Genomic DNA, 22,445 nt, shown 5'->3' on the forward strand with positions numbered 1-22,445 from the left:
AACAAGTGTGCAAGTAATAAAAATGTAAAACCTAAAACAACTTATTGTCATTGCTCTAATAGCAATAATCTAATTGAATGCATGTACAAATTATCATGAAAAAAATTTCACTAACATATCTCTTCATTTTGGCCATCTAAATTGGTTGTACTCAGAAACTAGAACAGAGTAGTTTTTACTTTTAATCTCATTCTGCAAGGAGATCATCCTCTAGCAATTATATCCATCAAACAAATCAAATGTCATGAAGAATAATTGTCCTCTATTATTAAACCTAATGCAAATCCAAATTTCTTCCTTCCTTTTTTTTAAAAACCTTTACATTATATCTTGGAACCTGTACTGTGTATTGGTTCCAAGGCAGAAGAACAGTAAGGGCTAGGCAAATGGGGGCTAAGTGACTTGCCCAGGGTCACACAGGTAGGAAGTGTCTGAGATCAGATTTGAATCCAGAATCTTGCATCTTTAGGCCTGGATCTCAATCTACTAAACCACCTGGCTGCTCCCACAAATCAAAATACCTAAAGATTCTACTTCCAACATCTATCAAGATACCAACATATGTAAAATTAAGCTTGAAAATCATTAGAAATCTCAACTCTTCCTCTGGGAAAAACTGTCCCTTTAGAGTAAACCTCCTGTCCCAGATAGTCTTTAAAAGGTAAGTTTCTTATGATACATTCTCTTTTGTCACTGGTCTATTCTGTTTAAATCTGTCCTAGATTTTCTCAATTGTCCTTTTGGTTCTGGAATTCTGTATGAACTCTTTGTGAGTTCAGGTCAAGCCTTTACTAGGGATAGGAATTATTTTTCCTTTGTAAATAAGGCACCCCCATTTAAATTCAGCATTTCCAAGTGGAGCTCATCACTTCACACAGTACAGTAATCCTATTTTCCTGGGCAAGTAACAGCTCATTATTCTCTTCTTATCTCAATGAGGCCTAAAAACTTCCTTAAATATAATGCCATTTCTAGGCTTTCTTTTCAATTTTTTTCAGTTCCTTTTCAATGTTTCCTTTCTGAAGATTCTAATGGCTGGTATCAAAGTGAAGACCTTAAGTTAGTTCCTATTCCTGTCTCTCTCTTGCTGTTGGAGGATAAAAAATTAAGCCAAATTGCTTTATGCGAAGATATATTTAAATTATTTTTTGACTGTGAAGAGCATCTATATACATTTCTTACTGTCTTTTAATTCTTAATAACTACATTGTGCTCATTAAAACTATCCTTATTGTTTTAATCCTTTTCCCCCCAGTTCCTAATTCTGATGAACACAGAGTGGATTTCAAGTCAGAGAATTGCATTTCTCTGTATGTTGATCTCACTTTCTTTCTGGTATCTTACATATAATTTCTTCACCTTATTCTTCCCTGTTTTCAAATAAGATTAGGATGGTCCAATTGAATTGTTAGTTCCAGTTTCTTTTTTTCTGTATTGAATCTTTTTATTTTTTAAAATAAGGGATTCCCCCCCCCCCCAAATAGAACCCACGCCACCCATAATTTCCAAACTATGTTTTGGTTCCATATAACTTTTTTTTTTTGCAAATTTCTAGAATTCATTTCATAATATTACAACTGGATGAAGCTTTTGGATTAATAGACACAGTTTCTCTTCCCCCCTTCTTTTCATTTACTCTTTTAGAAATATTAAGAAAATATTTAAAAATCATCCTACTTTAAAATCTAACAATTTTCTTTTAGTAAAGTATATTAAAGGTTAGGAATAAAAGCTAAAGTAGCATTGGGCATGGTGGTGCATTCCTGTAATCCCAGCTACCAGGCAGTCTAAAGCTGGAGTATCTCTTGGACTCAAGGTTTCAGGGCTGCCATGAGGTAAAATAATCTGGTGGCCGTGTGAATTTAAAGCATTACTTTGGTGAACTTCTAGGAAGGGAGGAGGCATCAGGTTGCCTGGGGAGATGCAAAACCAGCCCATATTAGAAAGGGATCAAATCAAAGCTCCCATAGCAATCAGTAGTGGGATCAGGTCTATTCAGTAGCCATTACCTTTCTTACCTAGGCAAGAAAGAGAGAATTACTCTTTAGGAAGGGAAAAAAAAAAGAGGAAGGGAGGAAAAAAGAGAGAGAGAGGACGGGAGAAAGAATGGAAAGCAAGCAAGCAAGCAAGAAAGAAAGAAGGAAGGAAGGAAAACAATGAAGGTTAAGGTATAAGAACATTGTTTATTAGTAGTAACCATACTTAAATTGGAAAATGACTCAATCTAGTTAAGGTCATTCTTTAGGAAAGGCCTAGACTTAAAGTTAAACTAGACTTAAATTGGGAAATACCTCAATTTAGTTAAAGTTAACCTCTAGTTAAGGTCTAGACTTATTTAAGCTGGACAAAGTTAAGGTCAGACTTAAATTGGAAAGTTTCTCAATGTAGTTAAGGTTTTCCTCTTGGTAAAGCCTAGACATAAGGATAAACCAAAAGTTAAGGGCAGACTCAAACTGGAAAATACCTCAGTCTGTTGTTGCTGTTCAGTCTTTGTGACCCTATGAACGATAGCATGCTTGGCCTTTGTAAAAATGGACTTGAATCCAGGACTTCAATCCCCAGAAGTCCTTGGTCCACTTCCCCAGAATGCTTTGTAATATCACTGAATTCTCACCTGGGTCAGGATCAAGAAGGGGCATTTAACCTGATTGGAAAGGCTTTTTTTTCCTTTCCTGTTTCTGCTTGCAAGCAGACGCGGCTCTTTTCATAATGTTGGTGAGGTTGTTTAGGCCCCTGGGCCTAGACACGTGCTTTCTTATCCTGTATTTTCTTTAATCCTTAATCTTCAATAAACCTCTAAAAATAGAATATTCCTTGCAGAGAGAAACTAATTTCTACCTGCCTCAGCTTCCCCAAAATTTTAATCTTTATAGTTGGCGACCTAGCGGGAAAACAAAATAATCTCAATCTTCTGATTCTTTTCCTTACTGATCTTTAGTTCAGCCTTTAATAGCTACTGCCTAGATTTTTTTTAAGCCACATTTCTCCAAGATGCTTTTTTAGAAAACCATCTTGATCAGCTCCTGCCGGCAGCCATCTGCTTCAGACTTCTTGAGCCCTTCCCTCCCACCGGCTCGGCCGCTTCTCCCTGCCTGCATGCATTCCTGCCTGCAGCCCCCTGATCCTGACATCTCTCCGTTCTCACCTGGTGCTCTGGCTCCCGGCCCTGTGTTCCTGTCATTCCTGGCCTACCCCGGTGCTCTCTCTAGTTCACCTGGTCCTTGTTCAACCCAGATACTTGTAGCAGATCGCTCAGGACTCATTTCTACCAGCTGGTAACCAACGGGGATATTGGCTCCACGTGGGCAGATTGGAGTGTAGGAGGGGAGAGAGAAAAGGGAGAGGAGAAGAAAGAGACTTACGAGCAGGAACTTAAAAGCATGGCTATTTTACAGGGATATCTTTTAATTGCATTGATCCTTTTATTGACTTCATCTGCATGTCAGGGAAAAAGATTCAACTTTAACTTTGAAGTTACAAATGGGTGGCTCAGCGAACTGAGAGCCAGGCCTAAAGACATGTGGTCCTGGGTTAAAATCTGGCCTCAGATACTCCCCAGCTGTGGGGCCCTGGATGGGTCCCTTAACCCCCATTGCTTAGCCCTTATCAATTTGCCTTTGGACAATAGACATTTAAATGGATAATTAACAATTTAAAAAACACACCTAAGGAACTTTAAAGAGACTAGAGGTTATAATTTTGAGGCATTTCAAACTCCAATGGTTTATACAAATCCCTGTATTTCTGTTGCATTTTCCTGATTATTTTGTTTAAGATATAACTTTGTGATTTTAAGTTCATCTATTACTGGATTCAATAGTATTCTGTTATACTGTTCATTTTAATGTACTGAGTTTTGACTACTGTTATATTCTGTTGCTTTTCTCCTATAATCATATATTGAACAAATATCATTGTAATTAAGCCCATTATGAAAAAACAGCCTTTCTATTTTGCCTTTGTAAAGTGCCACATAAAGGATAGATGGACTTCTTCAGAACTGGTTACAATTGCTACAACAACCTTTGGAAAATTTAAGATTGCTAAATATCTTAACTGATTTTAAGGGTTTTTCATTTATGATTTTTGGAATATTTTTTTAACAATCTCTGGTCATTTTTGCCTGCCCCTACCACGAGGTAAGGCCCAGAGCTGAAGTAAAATACAATTATAACCCCCAACCTTCCCGCGTTTCTAAATATGTGAATGGAAGTTGGGGCAGTTAATCTCAGGGCATTTGTACCCCTAAATAAGCCTCCAAAAAGGAGCACCCCTTTATTTATACTCTTCAGCTCACTATTTTACTTCCACCAGAATGATATATAGATTTCTTCATGATGTTCTTAACCCAAAAATGAGTTTTACTTTGTTTAAAATATGTTTATTACCAAGGTTGAAAGGTTTGCTATGATTGTAAAAACTTGTGACAAATATCCATCAATTCATAGGTTTTAAAAATGCCATACAGCAACTTATGTTGTGATAATTAAAATGTTTTGGGAGCAAGGGAAATATATAACAATTATGACCGCAGAAATAGGTTTTCTACTGTGTCTTGGTTTTATATAAATATAAGATGGTCGCCAGGGAATATATTCCCAATTTATGAATATGCCCAAGCCAACTGGGTTTTATAGAGAAATTTAATTTATAATACACTGATTAATCAATAGAAAAAGAGAGAAAGTAAGAAAGGAATAAGAATGAATAAATCAGTCAGTTGGTTTTATCATTCACCCAAGATCTCTCTAGGTAAGGCTTCTCATGCCAACCTCAGGCTCCACCTTCAAGAGAGCCTCCTTTCAAGAAATGTTTCCAGAGAATTCTCCTCCTTCAGAGCCAGCCTTCTCTCCTGGTCCTCCAACAGAGCAACCTCCTCAGTCCTCCTTCAGAGCCACCTCGCTCAGAGCAAAACCTCCTCTCCCTCTCCTCAGACCGTGCTATCTTTAAGGAAACCATCTAAGTTCCCTCCCCTCAGTTCTCACATCTACCAATTACTGTCGATGTCTCCCCTGTCCCAATGGTGGTTCTAGTTTAACCCAGGACCACCCAGAGGTCTGTGGCTTTGCACATGTCTGTTGAAGGTCATATTCTCAAATAATTAAATCTTTATCCTTTGCTGCAGCCCTTCCTAAATCCTGTTACTCTAAGTAGGGTGGAAATTGTATTTTCCAAGACCTGGTTCTGTCATTCCAAGTATCTCTATTGTATCAATTCTAAAATCAATCATGACTCAAAGAACTTCCTGTTCTATGCTTAAGCATAGGTCAAAGCCCTTTCCATTGTTTAGCAAAAGGTTTCTGTCCTAAAGTAGTCTTATGTAGGGAGGAGAAGGATCCTCCCATGCCAAGGGGTTTCACATTCCAATAGAGTTCTTACTATCAGTAGGAAATTTTTTCCAATATGAAATTAATCAATGGGGAAATTTCCAACATTCATAAGTCTAAGAAATTTTAAGGTTTACAATGTGAAATATGATAGTGTGTTTGTTTGCTATTGTAATTAATTGGACTATTGAGAATTTTGGGGATTTTGATAACTACATATTTGTACTACTATTCTTTAAAAATGAAAAATGTTACCTTGCTCAATTCATTTGCCTTATACTCACAGTGGAGCATAGCCAGACATGAAGAGGAAATGGATCTCATTTTTGGTGAGAAAGCCTTGTATTCTATATTTTATTAGCTGACACGGAGTGTCAATGATTATAAGCTATATTTTTGAAATTTTTAAAGACTTTTATTATTATATTTTTCTTGCATGTACAATATACTTTTTCAGTTTTTTTATATATTTTCTCTCCTTTTTTATATTTGAAGCACGTCACCAGCATTAAGGTTTTCTTTAACTTTTTGATTTTTTCAGTACTACAAGTTTAAAATACATTTGCCAATGCATGCCCAAAAAGCTAGAACAATATAAAAATGATGCCACTAATTATTTAAAAAAAAACAAATTATGGGACTTGGCTTAATGATTCTGTCTGATTCCAGGACAAGATATACACACAAGAGCCATTTCACAGAGCCAAAGAAAACTGAATCCAGGATGGATTGATGCACTTCTAGGCCAATATAAAGGTCTTGAATCTGGTGTGAAGACTCGAGGTTACTGTGTTTAACATTTGTTACGACATAGGCTTTCCTTGTGTCCACACTCACTCTGAAAATACTCACAGACATCCCCGAAACCTTGGCTCCTACTTGGCTCCTATAATCTGGTCCCTTTTCTACCTTTCATAGTGTGGTACCTTTCTGTAGTCCTGACTACTGACTGGGTAAGTGCGTCATTGCTTAGATCATTTTGATTGGGCCCTGATTCAAGGACCTGTTATAGATTTATTTTCCTTTACTTGGAATTTTTACACATAAGACTTTGATAGTCTATATTTTCAGCCAGACATTTTTCTTTTTTATTTGGATTTTTTTAATGTCTTTTTCACTTCGCTTACCAATTGATTCATATACCTCATACCTTAGCCATGCATCCCCAAGTGATCCTGTTTTTTCAATCACCCTCTTAATGGGGGAATGTAAAAAATATCATTATTTAAATTGCAAAGTTTAAATTCCTTTTTAGAAGAATTTTAGGTAAAGAAAGATGATACCTCTCTGAATCCAGAAACTGAACTGTTGGAGAAGACACCATGAAGAAGCCTCCAGACCACAAGCTGCACAAAAATGAACTTTGGGTGTGGTTGATTGAACATTTATTTGTATGTATACTTTTATGCCAGAAAGGGGACTGCCCCCTAACTGGCTTTTTGTCAATGCGTCCAGCAGGTATTGGTTTTGTTCTTTTCCTCATGCTCAAATTATTGTAATCTTTAAGTTGATTATGTTTTTATGATCCTTTTTGGGGAAACCTTTCCCAATAAGAATCAAACAGGGGAATGTAAAAATGGACTTGAATCCAGGACTTCAATCCCCGAAGTCCTTGGTCCACTTCCCCAGAATGCTTTGTAATATCACTGAATTCTCACCTGGGCCAGGATCAAGAAGGGGTATTTAACCTGATTGGAAAGGCTTTTTTTTTCCCTTTCCTGTTTCCACTTGCAAGCAGACGCGGCTCTTTTCATAATGTTGGTGAGGTTGTTTAGGCCCCTGGGCCTAGACACATGCTTTCTTATCCTGTATTTTCTTTAATCCTTAATCTTCAATAAACCTCTAAAAATAGAATATTCCTTGCAGAGAGAAACTAATTTCTACCTGCCTTAGCTTCCCCAAAATTTTAATCTTTACACCTTCTGTCCTCTACTATCTTCCAAAGTCTGTCTGAGAGACAGTTAGGTGGCTCAGTGGATTGAAAGTGAGATCTAGGGACAGGAGGTCTTAGGTTAAAATCCCTTAAGCCTATTCATCACTTCTACTTCACATTATTAAAGAATGTTATTTAGGACTTACCTATTATATTGTCTGATGCTTTTCCTTTCTTTCTTCAAAGCCTGAATTTTTCAATAAGAAGCTCATCATTTGAGTCACAGTTAGCTCCAGGTCTTATTTTAACTGATTGTATAAAACTTTTCCACCTTTGCCTGCAAAGTATATAATCAATCTGATTTCAATATTGACTATGTGGTGATGTCCATGTGTAGAGCTGTCTTTTGGGTTGTTGAAAAAGAATGTTTGCTATGGCCTGTGAGTTATCTTGACAAATATCTATTAGTCTCTACCCTGCTTCATTTTGTGCAACAAGGTGAAATTTGCCTGTTATTCCAATTATCTTTTGATTTCCTACATTAGCATTACAATCCCCTGTAATGAAAGTGACATTTTTTTTGGTGTTATTTTTAGAAGATATTGTAGGTCTTCAAGGAACTGATCAACTTCTGACACTTTGGCATCAGTGGTTGGAGTATAGACTTGTATTTCCATGATATTGAACAGTTTCTTTGATTTGAACAGATTCCATTCTGTTGTTTTGGAGATTATACTCCAATACTACTTTTTTTCACCCTTTTATTGTATGAGGGCTTACTGAACTTTTTTCAGGGTTGTTCATCCACCTTTGGTGTCTACTTGTCACCCCACTCTCACCTGTGGTTCCAAGAAACTATAGTATGCATGGTGGCCATATCCCAATGAAACCGTCCCAGTAGACGGGCTAAACCAGATTGGGGGTAACTGGCAGGTTGCAAATCCATTGGTGATATTTAGGAGATTGTCTAGGAATGGGTAGATGAGAACAATTTGTTCTGCTAGCTATGAAGATGACTGAATTGGGCATAATGGAGCACCTAGAGTTTGGTCAGACATCAAAGATCCACTCCATCCTGGGACATCACCATTTATCCTGAGTAGATGTTGATGATTCTGGGAGAGAGAGACTTTGTGCAATTCAACCTCACTTAAGACCAATTACATGCAAATCAAGACATTATCCTGTGATGTCATTGGTCCTTTTCAAAAATGAAGGAATGAACAACATTGACTAAGAGGGCTACTTCATTTCTTCTAAGGGATTCTTGCCTACAGAATATATATAGTGATCACTTGAATTAAATTCATCCATTCCCATCCATTTAAGTACAATCTTTCCTCCTCAATAAGTTAAGGTCATCCATCTAATTAAGGTCTATTCTCATGCCTGGAAAGGGTTAAGATTATGAGAAGGAAAAGTCTTTGATTTTACTTCAGTTAATGGAAATATTTGTTGAATTTACCTTTGACCACCTAAAAAGGTTAAGTCGTAAAGGAAAATGATGATCCAATGGTATGCCAAAAATTGTGACTATTTTTCTGTTTGATGAAACAAAATGTTACCTGAACTTTATTCTGAGCAGTCTTAACTGTTTTATCCAATTATGGAATTTTATCTATCATCTGGGAATATCATAATTATTTCTGAAAGTGACTTGTTAAAGAGAGATTTTTAGAGTCAATGGGTGACTGTCCATCTTTGGTAGCTCTTTCTTTTCCCCACCTCTCTTTCTGAGCAAAAATGCTTAGATCAGAATAATCTAATTAATAAACGATATTTCTGGAAGGCTTGTGCCTAAAATACAGAATACAAAATTTTCTTTCACATGACACAAACCATTTTCCAATTTGGTTTCTTACATAAGAAACTAAAACTAAGTGATCTATTCTAATATTTTTCTTTTATTTAATCCCTTTTAGGCAACTTTGCTTTTAATTTACTAGACAATTTAATTGTGATATTATTCTAATTTGTACACTCTGGTAATGCAAATTAATTCTTTGAAAAAAGTGAAGTGCTTTTTTCTTAAAAAGCATTCTACTTATCTTTTTCTTAAGGCATCCCCTTTTTTCAATTCTTTTACCTAAAAGTTAAAAAAATAAGCTCCATTCTACAAGTTGATGAGAAAAAAAAGGTAAAAAACAATAATACTTTTTGGGTAGAGTTCTTAAGACAATGCTGAGAGTTATAAAACTATTTCAGAGTATTTTTTTTCCTTTCTATTTTTTTGAATTGTTAAGAGTTTAAAAAAAATTTAAAGCTGATTTTCAAGGGGCATGGTGGTTTATTTCTGTAATCTCTACAATCAGGGCAAGGAAGACTGATGAAACTAAGGTCTTAAGCTCAGGAGTTCTGGCTACAGGAGAGTTGAAGATAATTCAGTGTCTATACTAAGTCTGGTACCAGTATGGTGAGACCCTGTGAGTGAAAAGTCATTAGGCTTCCCAGGGAGGGGAAAACAGCACCAAGTCTAGTGGCTTGTGTATTTTTTTCCTGGTAAAAATAGGGGGAAGAGTCTCAAAAAGATCAAACCCCTTATAATTTGACTTTCATTTCTCTTAGGGCTAAGCATATTTTTACAGAAAAAAAATTATGGGAACACAAAGGGTAAGATAAGCATTTCTTTCAGGGGAAGACAAACATACATCTATACACACTAACAATTCTTTGTTTAGTTATTTCAGTTAACTCTAAATCTTTGTGACTCTTAGGGTTTTCTTGGCAAAGATACTGGTGTGGTTTGACATTTCCTTCTTCAGTTTATTTTACAGGTGATGAAACCGAGGTAGACAGGGTTAAGTGACTTGCCCAGAGTTACCCAGTTAGTATATGAGGCCAGATTTGAAGGTAGGAAGATGAATCTTCCTGGTTCTGGACCCAGCACTCTATCTACTGTGCCACCTCTCTGCCCCCCAAAATCTTTTGTTACTATTATTTTTTCTTTTCCTATTAGCTTCTTTGGCTTCCTTTAAGTCCCAACTAAAATCCTGTCTTCTATAGGAAATCTTTCCCAGCTCCCCTTTATTGTAGGTGTCTTCCATCCCTGAACTATTTCCTTTTACTCCTGTATACAGCTTGTTTGTACATATTTGTTTGCTTGCTTGATGTCTCCTCCATTATATTGTAAATTCCTTAAGGACAGGGATTATCTTTTGCTTCTTTTTGTGTCCCCAGCACTTAGCACAATGAGTGGCACATAATAGGTGCTTAATAAATGTTTTTGACTGATTTCTACTTTAGATTAAAAGATGTTCCTTTTGAAAACTTTATACCTATTCAATTTGCCTGAGAAAGTATAAATTTTCTTGACTAAAATGAGTGAAATGCAATTGATTTCTAGAACAGACATTTCAGAGGTTCTCTATCCTACTCTACAGGTTATTCCAACTATTGCTCCTGGTCATTTTATTCTGATTTTGCCTCAATAGTAGGAATCCAGTCTCAAAGTTCACTGATCTGCAGGAGTCTGATTTCAGTTTCACCTACTCAGAAAAGTCAGCCTTAGATCTCACTGACCAAAAATATCTGAATCTAGGCTTTGTGACTTGGAAAAGGTTTAAATTTGCCTAATTATAATAGTTAGCATTTATTTAGCAACTACTCTGTGCCAGGCATTGTGCTGTTTTATGAATATTATCTCATTCAATTCTTACCTTGGAAATAGGTGCTAGTATTATTACCATTTTATAGCTGAATAACTAAGGCAAAGAGTATTGAGACATTCAAAGTCATGTAGCTAGTGAGGGTCTGAGGCAGGGTTTGAACACAGGTGTTCCCAACTCCATGTTCAGTGCTCTATCTGTGGTGCCACTTATTTTTGCAGTGAGTATTACTGGTCTGCTGCATTTTCTTGCAGCTCTCAACCAGTTTTGTCTAGACAATTTTATGATGCATTCTTACCTATAACATTCTATATTAGAAGAGAACAAGTCTAAAGAAGTAACCAACAAACACTGTTAAGGAGAATGTCAAACTTTTCAGTTATAGGTCATTTGGGAAACCCTGAACATAGAATTATGAGATTTATTGACTTTCTAACGAAGCTGGGAACAATACAGTTCCAACAGGCCATTAGTCCCAGACTTTATCTTTAATTTTTTTTAATCTGATTTTATTTCCTCTCTAATTACATGTAAAAACAATTTCCAACATTTTCCAAAGACTATTGAGTCTTGAATTCTTTTCCTCCCTTCCCACTCCACTGAGATGGCAAGCAATCTCATACAGATTTTGCATGTGCAATCACATAAAACATTTTCCATTATTAATCCTTTAGTGGAAGGAAATTTGAATAAAAATATTAAGAAAGAAAATGAAAAAGGTTTTCTTTGGTCTGGATTCAGATTCTGTTAGTTCTTTTTTCTCTGGAAGCAGATGATATTTTTTATCATGAGTCTTTTGGAATAATTTTAGATCATTGTGTTGTTGAAATTAGCCAAGAAATTCACAGTTGTTCATTGTATAGTACTCCTGTCACTTTGTACAATATTCTCCTGTTTCTGTCTATTTCTCTCTGTTTCAGTTTGTATAAGTCTTTCCAGGTTTTTCTGAGATTCTTCTGCTTGTCATTTCTTACATCATAATAGTATTCCATTACAGTCATATACTTACTCAGATATTCCCCAATTAATGGGTATCGCCTCACTTTCCAATTCTTTGCCCCCACAAAAAGAGTTGCTTTAAATATTTTTGTGTAGATAGGTCCTTTACCTTTTTTTTTTAGTCTTTTTTTTAGTCTTTTTGGGATACAAACCCAGTAAGGCTAGGTCAAAGGGTATATACTGTTTTATAGTCTTTGGGGCATAAGTCCAATTTGCTCTCCAGAATGATTGACACAATTTCTCCAACAGTGGGTTAATGTCCCACATCCTCTCCAAGTTTGTCCTTTTTCCTTTTCTGTCACAATAGCCAGTCTGACTAATGAAGAATGGTACTCTCAGAGCTGTTTTCATTTGCATTTCTCTAAGTAATAGTGATTTGTTGCATTTTTTGTATGATTATAGAGAGCTTTAATTACTTTTTCTGAAAACTGCCTGTTTTCAGAAATTGATAAATGATCCTTCGATCATTTATCAATTGGGTAATTACTTACATTCTAATGCATTTGACTCATTTTGCTATGTGTTTGAGAAGTGAGGCCTTTATTAGAGAGACTTGTAAAAAAGTTGGCAGCATTATGATTTCTGTGTATTATCCTCCATCCTATTTCCCTTTGTTTAGTTTCTGACCACCACTTCCCCCAATTTACCCCTATTTTTTTTATCCCCTACTCCTCGTTATCCTGTAGGGTAAGATATATTTCTATTCCCAATTGATCGTATGTGTTCTTTCCTTATTGAGCCAATTCCAAGGAGAGTAAGGCTCACGTACTCCCCTCCCTACCTCTCCCATCTTCCCCTCCACTGTAAAAACTCTTTCATGTGAGATAACTTACCTCATTCTATTCCCCCGCCTTCTTTTTTCTTTTTTAAATTTTATTTTATTTGGTCAATTTCAAACATTATTCCTTGGTTACAAAAATCATATTCTATTCCTTCCCTCTCCCTCCCTTTCCTGTTGGTGACGCACAATTCCACTGGGTATTATGTGTCCTTGATCAGAACCTATTTCCATGCTGCTGATATTTGCACTAGGATGTTCTTTTAGTGTCTATATCTCCAATCATATCCCACTTGACCCATGTAATCAAGCAGTTGTTTTTCTTCTGTGTTTCTACTCCCACAGTTTTTCCTCTGAATGTGAATAATATTCTTTCTCATACATCCTCCTGGGTTGTTCAGGATCACTGCATTGCCACTAATGGAGAAGTCCATTACATTTGATTGTACCACAGTGTATCAGTCTCTGAACAATGTTCTCCTGGTTCTGCTCCTTTCACTCTACATCACTTCCTGGAGGTTGTTCCAGTTCCCATGGAATTCCTCCACTTTATTATTCCTTTGAGCACAATAGGATTCCATCACCAAAATATACCACAATTTGTTCAGCCATTCCCCAGTTGAAGGGCATCCCCACATTTTCCAATTTTTTGCCACCACAAAGAGTGCAGGTATGAATATTCTTATACAAGTCTTTTTCCTTATTATCTCTTTGGGGTACAAGCCCAGTAGTGCTATGGCTGGATCAAGGGGTGGACAGTCTTTTAGCACCCTTTGGGCATAGTTCCAAATTGCCCTCCAAAATGGTTGGATCAATTCACAACTCCACCAGCAATGAATTAATGTCCCTGCCATGAGAGCGAATCTGCTAAGTGTGAGGTGATCTCTTAGAGTTGTTTTGATTTGCATTTCTCTGATAATAAGAGATTTAGAACACTTTTTCATGTGCTTATTAATAGTTTTGATTTCTTTGACTGAAAATTGCCATTCATGTCCCTTGTCCATTTATCAATTGGAGAATGGCTTGATTTTTTGTACAATTGATTTAGCTCTTTGTAAATCTGAGTAATTAGACCTTTGTCAGAGGTTTTTGTTATGAAGATTGTTTCCCAATTTTTTACTTCCCTTCTAATTTTGGTTGCATTGATTTTGTTTGTACAAACCCTTTTTAATTTGATGTAATCAAAATTATTTTTTTTTTGCATTTTGTGACTTTTTCTAAGTCTTGCTTGGTTCTAAAATCTTTCCTTTCCCAAAGGTCTGATATGTATACTATTCTGTGTTCACATAATAAACATAATAGTTTCCTTCTTTATGTTCAAGTTTTTCACCCATTCTGAGTTTATCTTGGTGTAGGGTGTGAGGTGTTGATCCAAACCTAATCTCTCCCACACTGTCCTTCCATTTTCCCAGCAGTTTTTTATTAAATAGTGCATTTTTGTCCCAAAAGCTGGGATCCTTGGGCTTGTCATAGACTGTCTTGCTGAGGTCACTTACCCCAAGTCTATTCCACTGATCCTCCTTTCTGTCTTAGCCAGCACCATATTGTTTTGATCACCACTGCTTTTTAGTATAGTTTGAGATCTGGTACTGCAAGGCTACCTTCCTTTGCATGCTTTTTCATTATTTCCCTGGATATCCTTGATCTTTTGTTCTTCCAAATGAACTTTGTTATATTTTTTTCTAATTCAATAAAAAAGTTTTTTGGTAGTTCCATGGGTATGACACTAAATAAGTAAATAAATTTGGGTAGGATGGTCATTTTTATTATGTTAGCTCGTTCTACCCATGAGCAGTTAATGTTTTTCCAATTGTTTAGATCTAGTTTTAGCTGTGTGGAAAGTGTTTTGTAGTTGTGTTCATATAGTTCCTGTGTTTGTCTCAGCAGATAGATCCCTAAGTATTTTATATTGTCTAGAGTGATTTTAAATGGAATTTCTCTTTCTAATTCTTGCTGCTGAGACGTGTTGGAGATATATAGAAATACTGATGACTTATGTGGGTTTATTTTGTATCCTGCAACTTTGCTAAAGTTGTTGATTATTTCCACTAGCTTTTTAGTTGATTCTCTAGAATTCTTTAAGTTGACCATCATATCATCTGCAAAGAGTGATAGCGTGGTCTCCTCATTACCTATTTTAATACATTAAATTTCTTTTCCTTCTCTAATTGCTACTAATAGTGTTTCTAATACAATGTTAAATAATAGCGGTGATAATGGGCATCTTTGTTTCACTCCTGATCTTATTGGGAATGGATCTAATTTATCCTCATTGCAAATGATGTTGACTGATGGTTTTAGATAAATACTATTTATTATTTTTAGGAAAGACCCTTCTATTCCTATACTTTCTAGTGCTTTCAATAGGAATGAGTGTTGTATTTTGTCAAAGCCTTTTTCTGCATCTATTGAGATAATCATGTGATTTTTGTTGGTTTGCTTATTGATATAGTCAATTATGTGGATGGTTTTCCTAATATTGAACTATCCTTGCATTCTTGGTATAAATCCCACCAGATCATAGTGAATAACCCTCGTGATGACTTGCTGGAGTCTTTTTGCTAGTATCGTATTTAAGGTTTTTGCATCTATGTCCATTAAGGAGATTGGTCTGTCATTTTCTTTCTCTGTTTTTGACCTGCCTGACTTTGGAATCAGTACCATATTTGTGTCATAAAAGGAATTTGGTAGAACTTCTTCTTTGCTTATTCTGTCATATAGTTTGTATAGTATTGGAATTAGCAGTTCTTTGAATGTTTGATAGAATTCACTTGTGAATCCATCAGGCCCTGGGAGTTCCTTGGCTCTTAGGGAGTTCCTTGATGGCCTGTTTGATTTCTTTTTCTGATATGGAATTATTTAAGAATTCTATTTCTTCTTCTGTTAATCTAGGCAACTTATATTTTTGTAAATATTCATCCATATTACCTAGATTGTCATATTTATTGCCATATAATTGGGCAAAAGTTTTTAATGATTGCCTTAATTTCCTCTTCATTTGAGATGAGGTCTCCCTTTTCATCTATGATACTATTAATTTTGTTTTCTTCTTTCCTTTTTTTTATTAGATTGACCAGTACTTCATCTATTTTGTTTGTTTTTTCAAAATACCAGCTTCTAGTCTTATTTATTAGTTCAATAGTTCTTTCACTTTTGATTTTATTAATTTCTCCCTTAATTTTTAGAATCTCTAATTTAGTTTTCTTCTGGGGGTTTTTAATTTGTTCACTTTCAAGTTTTTTTGATTTGCATGTCCAATTCATTGACCTCTTCCCTCCCTAATTTAATATGTGAACTCAAGGATATAAATTTCCCCCTGAGTACTGCTTTGTCTGCATCCCATAAATTTTGAAAGTATGTCTCATCATTGTCATTTTCTTCAATGAAATTATGATTTGTTCTCTAACCAATTTTGGCGAATCATATTATTTAATTTCCAATTAATTTTTGATTTGGCTCTCCTTGTACTTTTTCTGATCATTATTTTATTGTGTTATGGTCTGAAAAGGTGCCTTTATTATTTCTACTTTTCTGCATTTGTTTTCCATATTTTTATGACCTAGTACATGATCATTCTTTGTGAATGTACCGTGTGCTGCTGAAAAGAAGGTGTACTCTTTTTTGTCCCTACTTATTTTTCTCCATATATCTATTAACTCTAATTTTTCCAAGATTTCATTCACATTTTTTACTTCTTTCTTATTTATTTTTTGATTTGATTTATCTAAATTTGATAGTGGTAGGTTCAGGTCTCCCACTAGTAAAGTTTGTCTATCTATTTCCTCCTTCAATTCCACTAGTTTCTCCTTTAGAAATCTGGATGCTATACCATTTGGTGCATAAATGTTGATTACTGATATTTCCTCATTGTCTATACTCCCTTTTATCAGGATGCATTTACCTTCCCTATCCCTTTTAATCAAATCTATTTTTACTTTGGCTTTGTCAGATATTATGATTGCAACTCTTGACTTCTTTTTATTAGTTGAGACCCAATAGGTTTTGCTTCAACCTTTAATTCTAACCTTGTGAATATATACCCGCCTCAGGTGTGTTTCTTGTAGACAACATATGGTAGGATTTTGGATTCTAATCCACTATCCTATTTGTTTTCATTTTATGGGTGAGTTCATCCCATTCACGTTCAAAGTTATGATTGTCACTTGTGTATTCCCCAGCATTTTGATATCCTCTCCTAGTCCTGTCCTTTCTTCTTTTTTTATATCCTTTTAAACCAGTGGTTTACTTTTAATCAGTCCCTTTATATGCTTCCCTTTCTGGTCCCTCCCTTTTTGTTTCCTTCTTGTTTTTTTTTAGGGTCTATTAAGTTCCCTCCCTCCTCTCTTTCCCTCCCTTTTTGTACTCTCTCCCCCTCCCTCCCCTTGGTTTTCCCTTCTCACTTTCCCTGTAGGATAAGATATAATTCAAGACCCCAATGAATGTAGATGCTCTTCCCTCTCAGAATTGATTTCACTGAGAGTAAGGTTTAAGTATTACCTATTAGCACTGTCTTCCTCTCCTTCTTATAAGAGTATTCTTCCCCTCCACTTCCCATGTGTATTCCCATGTGTATCTTTGTGTGATAAAGATTATCATATTTATTTATTTATTTTTAAAACCCTTACCTTCCGTCTTGGAGTCAATACCATGTATTGGCTCCAAGGCAGAAGAGTGGTAAGGGCTAGGCAATGGGGGTCAAGTGACTTGCCCAGGGTCACACAGCTGGGAAGTGTCTGAGGCCAGATTTGAACCTAGGACCTCCCATCTCTAGGTCTGGCTCTCAATATCATATTTATTTTATTTCTTCAAGTATCTCTTGGTGCCATCTTCGATTCCTCCCCACCCTTTTTCTTTTTTTGCACATCATCTTATAGCCCTTAATGCCCCAATCTCTTCCTGTGAATGATTCTTCTAATTACTATAATAGTGAATCTAATTTTTGAGAGGTACAAATAAGATTTTCCCCATATATTAATATCTAATAGATTAATGATCTACTTGTAGCCCTTAAAGAAGAGAGTTTGAATCAAAAACATTTCCCCCCTTTTCCCTCTCTTTCTTATTTACCTTTTCATGTTTCTCTTGATCTTTGTGTTTGGATATCAAACTTTCCACTTAGTTCTGGCCTTTTCTTTACAAGTACTTGGAAATCTTCTATTTTGTCGAATTCCCATACTTTCCCCTGGAAGTATATAGTCAGTTTTGATGGTTAGGTGATCCTTGGTTGAAGACCCAATTCTCTTGCCTTTCTGAATATCATGTTCCAGGCCTTGTGGTCCTTTAGTGTGGAAGCTGCCAGGTCTTGTGTGATCCTGATTGGTGCTCTTTGGTATTTGAATTGTCTCTTTTTGGCTTCTTGTAGAATTTTCTCCTTAGCTTTGTAAAGGATAATTTTATAGTTGTGACTTAAAAATCTAAATTAATTGGTCACCAGGGAAAATCCCAATAAAATACCCAAGTCATCTGGAGATTTATGGTGATTTTAATTAATGTATAGGAAAGGAATAAAGAAAGAGAGATAGAGGGAGAGGAGAAGAGTTAATGTAAACTGTTCTGGCTCAGGCTGTGCCAGGCAGGAGTTCAAGGCCTTGACCAAAGGGGCCTCCCCTGAGAGCCAAGGGAAAAGGGAGTCAGTCTTATCACTCACCACGTGACCATCTCAAGTAAGCTGTCTGATGGAGCTTCTCCAGGCTCGAGTTCCAGGATTGAACTGGCGCCCAAGCCTGCTCACTGGAAGTGACATGCCAGAGTCACCTCTCTGGGGAAAGAGACCAAAGAGAGGAAGTGAAGCGCCTTATATAGATGCTTTTACATCACTCTCCTGTGTCTCATCTGTACCAATTTTAGCTTAGCTTGACTTAGGTCAGCCCAGGGGTCTGTCAGCTGTTTTCTGCACATGTCTATCAAAGGCCATCCTCCTAAATACTTAATCCTTAAATATGGGTGTAGACATTCCTGATTTTGTTAGGCTAAGTATCTTCATTGTTACAATCAGGAGATAGCTAAATCCAATCTTCATAGGAAAGCTCTGGAATTTGGCAATCACATTCCTGGGAGTTGTCTTTTGAGGATTTAGTGTAGAGGGTGTTCTATGAACTCTTTCAATGTCTATTTTGTCCCCTTGTTCAAGAGCATCAGGGCAGTTTTATTTCATGATTCCTTGTAGTATAATGTCAAGATTTCTGTTTATTTCTGGCTTTTCAGATGGACCAAGGATTCTCAAATTGTCTCTTCATGCTCTTTTTTCCTGATCTGTCATCTTCTCAGTGAGATATTTTATGTTTTCTTCTATTTTGTCGGTCTTTTGATTTTGCTTTATTAATTCTTGCTGTTTTGCAAGTTAATTGTCTTCCAGTTGCCTAATTCTGGTCTTTAAAGACTGATTTTCCTATTCAGTTTGGTCTATCCTGCTTTTCATGGCTTTTAGCTGTTTCTCTAATTGAGGGTCCTTGTCCTTTAAACTGTTATTTTCTCTTTGAACTATTTCCCACTTTTCTTGCCAGAAGGTTTCCATCTTTTTGATAAGCTCCAATTTAAATTCTTCAAGAGCTTGTGGACAATATCCATTTTTGGGGGAAGGTTTTGGGTTTATTTGAATTTCCTCCTGTATTTCTTCTGTAGCCTGGGTTTTTCCTCCATAAAAATTTTCTGGGGTCAACCCCCTCTTCTTGTTTTTTTTTTTTTTTGGTGGAGGGAGGTTGTTGCTCCTGGGCACAATTTGCCATCACTTTGGAGATTTTTCCTTTCCTTTTTAGTCAGAAATCTGAGTGAGATGGGCAGGCTCTCTGTGTATGCAGTTAAGGAGCAAGGAGCTTCTGCTGTTTGCTGCCCTTCTCTTTGTTATCTTCCCATGAGAGCCCACAGTCTGCTCTCTTCAGTCTGCTGGGGTTTTAGGTGTAGCTGCTCTCAGGGGTAGGTCTTTGGTGGTCTTAGTCAGCTCCCAGGGACCTAGAGGTGCCCTTTACTCACTGTAGAGTTGCCCCTCACTCACTCGCTGGCTCTGACTCTGGCTCTATAGGTGGGGTGGAAGAGGGTAGATCAGCTCACGTTTTGATGGGAGCTTTTTCACCCTCTTATAGTGTGGAAATGCCCAAATCCTATGTACCTTCAATGCTTCACCCTAATGTACAGTCCCTTTGTTCTCATGAATTTTTTTTTTTGGTCTTTTGAGGTAGTCTGTATCAGTGGGTACTGAGGAGAGGAAACCTCTTGCATCTAGACTGCTGCCATGTTTACCCAGAAGTGCCCCTCACCCTTCTTATAATGCATTTTCCCCTCTTGCTTTAATTTTATTGTTATTTTTTATCATCTCATCATATTCAACTTATACCCTTGCCCTCTGTCTGTGTATACTCCTATCTTCTCTAATAATGATAAAATTGTTTGAAGCTGCAAAAATCATCTCCTCATATAAGAATGTATAAAATTCTGACCTTATTGAATCAAAAGGATTTCTTTTTTCCTATTCATCTTTTTATGTTTCTCTTTAGTCTTTTATTTTGGAATCAAAATTTTCATTCAGCTCTTGTCTTTTCATCAGGAATGTTTGTAAGTCCTCTATTTCACTGAATATCCATTTTTCCTCCTGAAGGATTACTCTCAGTTTGGCTCAGTAAGTGATTTGTGGTTGAATTCCTAGCTCTTTTGCCCTTCAGAATATTATATGCCAGGCCCTCAATTCCTTTAATGTAGAAGATGCTAAGTCTTGTGTTATCCTGTGGCTCTATGATATTTGAATTGTTTCTTTTTGGATGCAATTTGGCCTCATGCCCAAAAGGCTATATAAAACAGTACATATCCTTTGACTCAATAATATTTTTTCTTTGAACTTGGAGTTTTGGAATTTGGCTATAATATTCTTGGGAGGTATTCTTTTGGGATCTCTTTCAGGATGAGATTGGTGGATTCTTTCAATTTCTGTTATTCCCTCTGGTTCTAGAATATCAGGTCAGTATTCCTTGATGATTTCTTGAAAGAAATAATGTTTAACTTCTTTTTTTAAATGGTAACTTTCATGCAATCTAATTCTTAGATTATCTCTCCAAGATTTATTTTCTATGTTAGTTCCTTTTCCAATGATATATTTCACATTTTTTCTTCTATTTTTTCATTCTTTTGACTGTGTTTGATTACTTCTTGATGTCTCATGGAAATATTAACTTCCATTTTCCCAATTCTAATTTTTAAGGCATGATTTTCTTGAATGAGCTTTTAATCATCCCACCCAACTTCTTTCTCCCTTATATTACTCCCCTTCCCCCATGCCTTTTATTATTCCCCTTCTACTTCTCTATAGGGAAAGTTAGGATTCTATATCCCAATAAATCTGGTTATTCCATCTGTGAGACAATTCCAATGAGAGTAAGGTTTAAGTATTAATAGACACACCTTCATCTTCTCCTCAACTTTAATAGTTTTTCCCCTCCTACATCTCTTTATGTGATATAATTTACCTCATTTTGCTTTTCTCTTCCCATTTCTCTTAGTACAATTCTCTTTTTCATTCCTGGATTTTTAAACATATCATTCTAAATAGCTTTCTACTACTGTCTATGTATACTTCTATGAACTACTATAATAATGATGACAATTTTTAAGAGTTACAGATATCATCTTTCCATATAGGAATATAAATAATTTGACCTTATGGAAGCCCTTAAGTTTTTTTCTTGCTTATTTACTTTTTTATGCTTCTCTTGAATTTTGTATTTAGACATCAAATTTTCTGTTCTTTTCTTCAGGGACACTTGGAAATCTTCAATTTTCTTAAATGATCATACTTTCCCCTGAAAGAATATAGTCAGTCTTAATTGTAAAACCCTTACCTTCTGGAATATCATATTCCAAGCCTTCTGGTCCTTGAATATGGAAGCTGCTAGATCCTGTGTTATCCTGACAGGTGCTCCATGATATTTGAATTGTTTCTTTCTAGCTATTTGGAGTATTTTCTTTTTAGCCTGGGAGATCTTGAACTTGTTTATGACATTCTTGGGAGTTGTCATTTGGGGATTTATTGCTGGAGGTGATCTGTGAATTGTTAAAATTTTTATTTTACCCTCTTGTTCAAGAATATTAGGCTGTGTGATCCTGGGCAAGTCACTTAACCTCCATTGCCTAGCCCTTACCACTTTTGCTTTGAAACCAATATACAATATTGATTCCAAGACAGAAGGCAAGGGTTTATTAAAAAATTTTAAAAAGAATTTTAGGGCAGTTTTCTTGGGTAATTTCTTGTAATATAATGTCTAGGCTTTTTTTTTCAGGTAGTACCATATTTCTTAAATTCTCTCACCTGCATTTATTTTCCAGGTCAGTTGTTTTTTCAATGAAATATTTCATATTCCATTTTTTCATTCTTTTGATTTTGTTTTATTGTTTTTTGATGTCTCATGAAGTTATTAGCTTCTATTTACCCAATTCTAATTTTTAAAGACTGAATTTCTTCCATAACCTTTTGATCCCCCCTTTCCATTTGGTCCATTCTACTTTTCATAACACTATTTTCTTTGTTGGATTTTTTTATGCCTCTTTTTCCAGTTGATCATTTTTTACTTTTTAAGCTGTTATTTTCTTTTTTGCATTACTTTCATTTCTTTTCCCTATTTTTGACCTGTCTTATTTGATTTTTTAATTACTTTTTGAGTTCTTCTAGGGCTTGAGATAATTTTTTTTTGAAGCTTTGCATGTGGTTGCTTGGATCTCACTGTCTCCTGTTGATTCTGTGCTTTGTTCTTTGTCACCATAGAAATTTTCAAGAGTTAGGAGTTTCTTTTGCTGTTTACTCATTTTTCCAGCCTTTATTTTTTGATTGCCTGTGGACTGGGAATTCTGAAAGCTGATGATTCTGTATCCATTGCTGCTGG

Source organism: Monodelphis domestica, chromosome 1 (assembly GCF_027887165.1).
Source record: "Monodelphis domestica isolate mMonDom1 chromosome 1, mMonDom1.pri, whole genome shotgun sequence".
NCBI classification, from domain to species: domain Eukaryota; kingdom Metazoa; phylum Chordata; class Mammalia; order Didelphimorphia; family Didelphidae; genus Monodelphis; species Monodelphis domestica.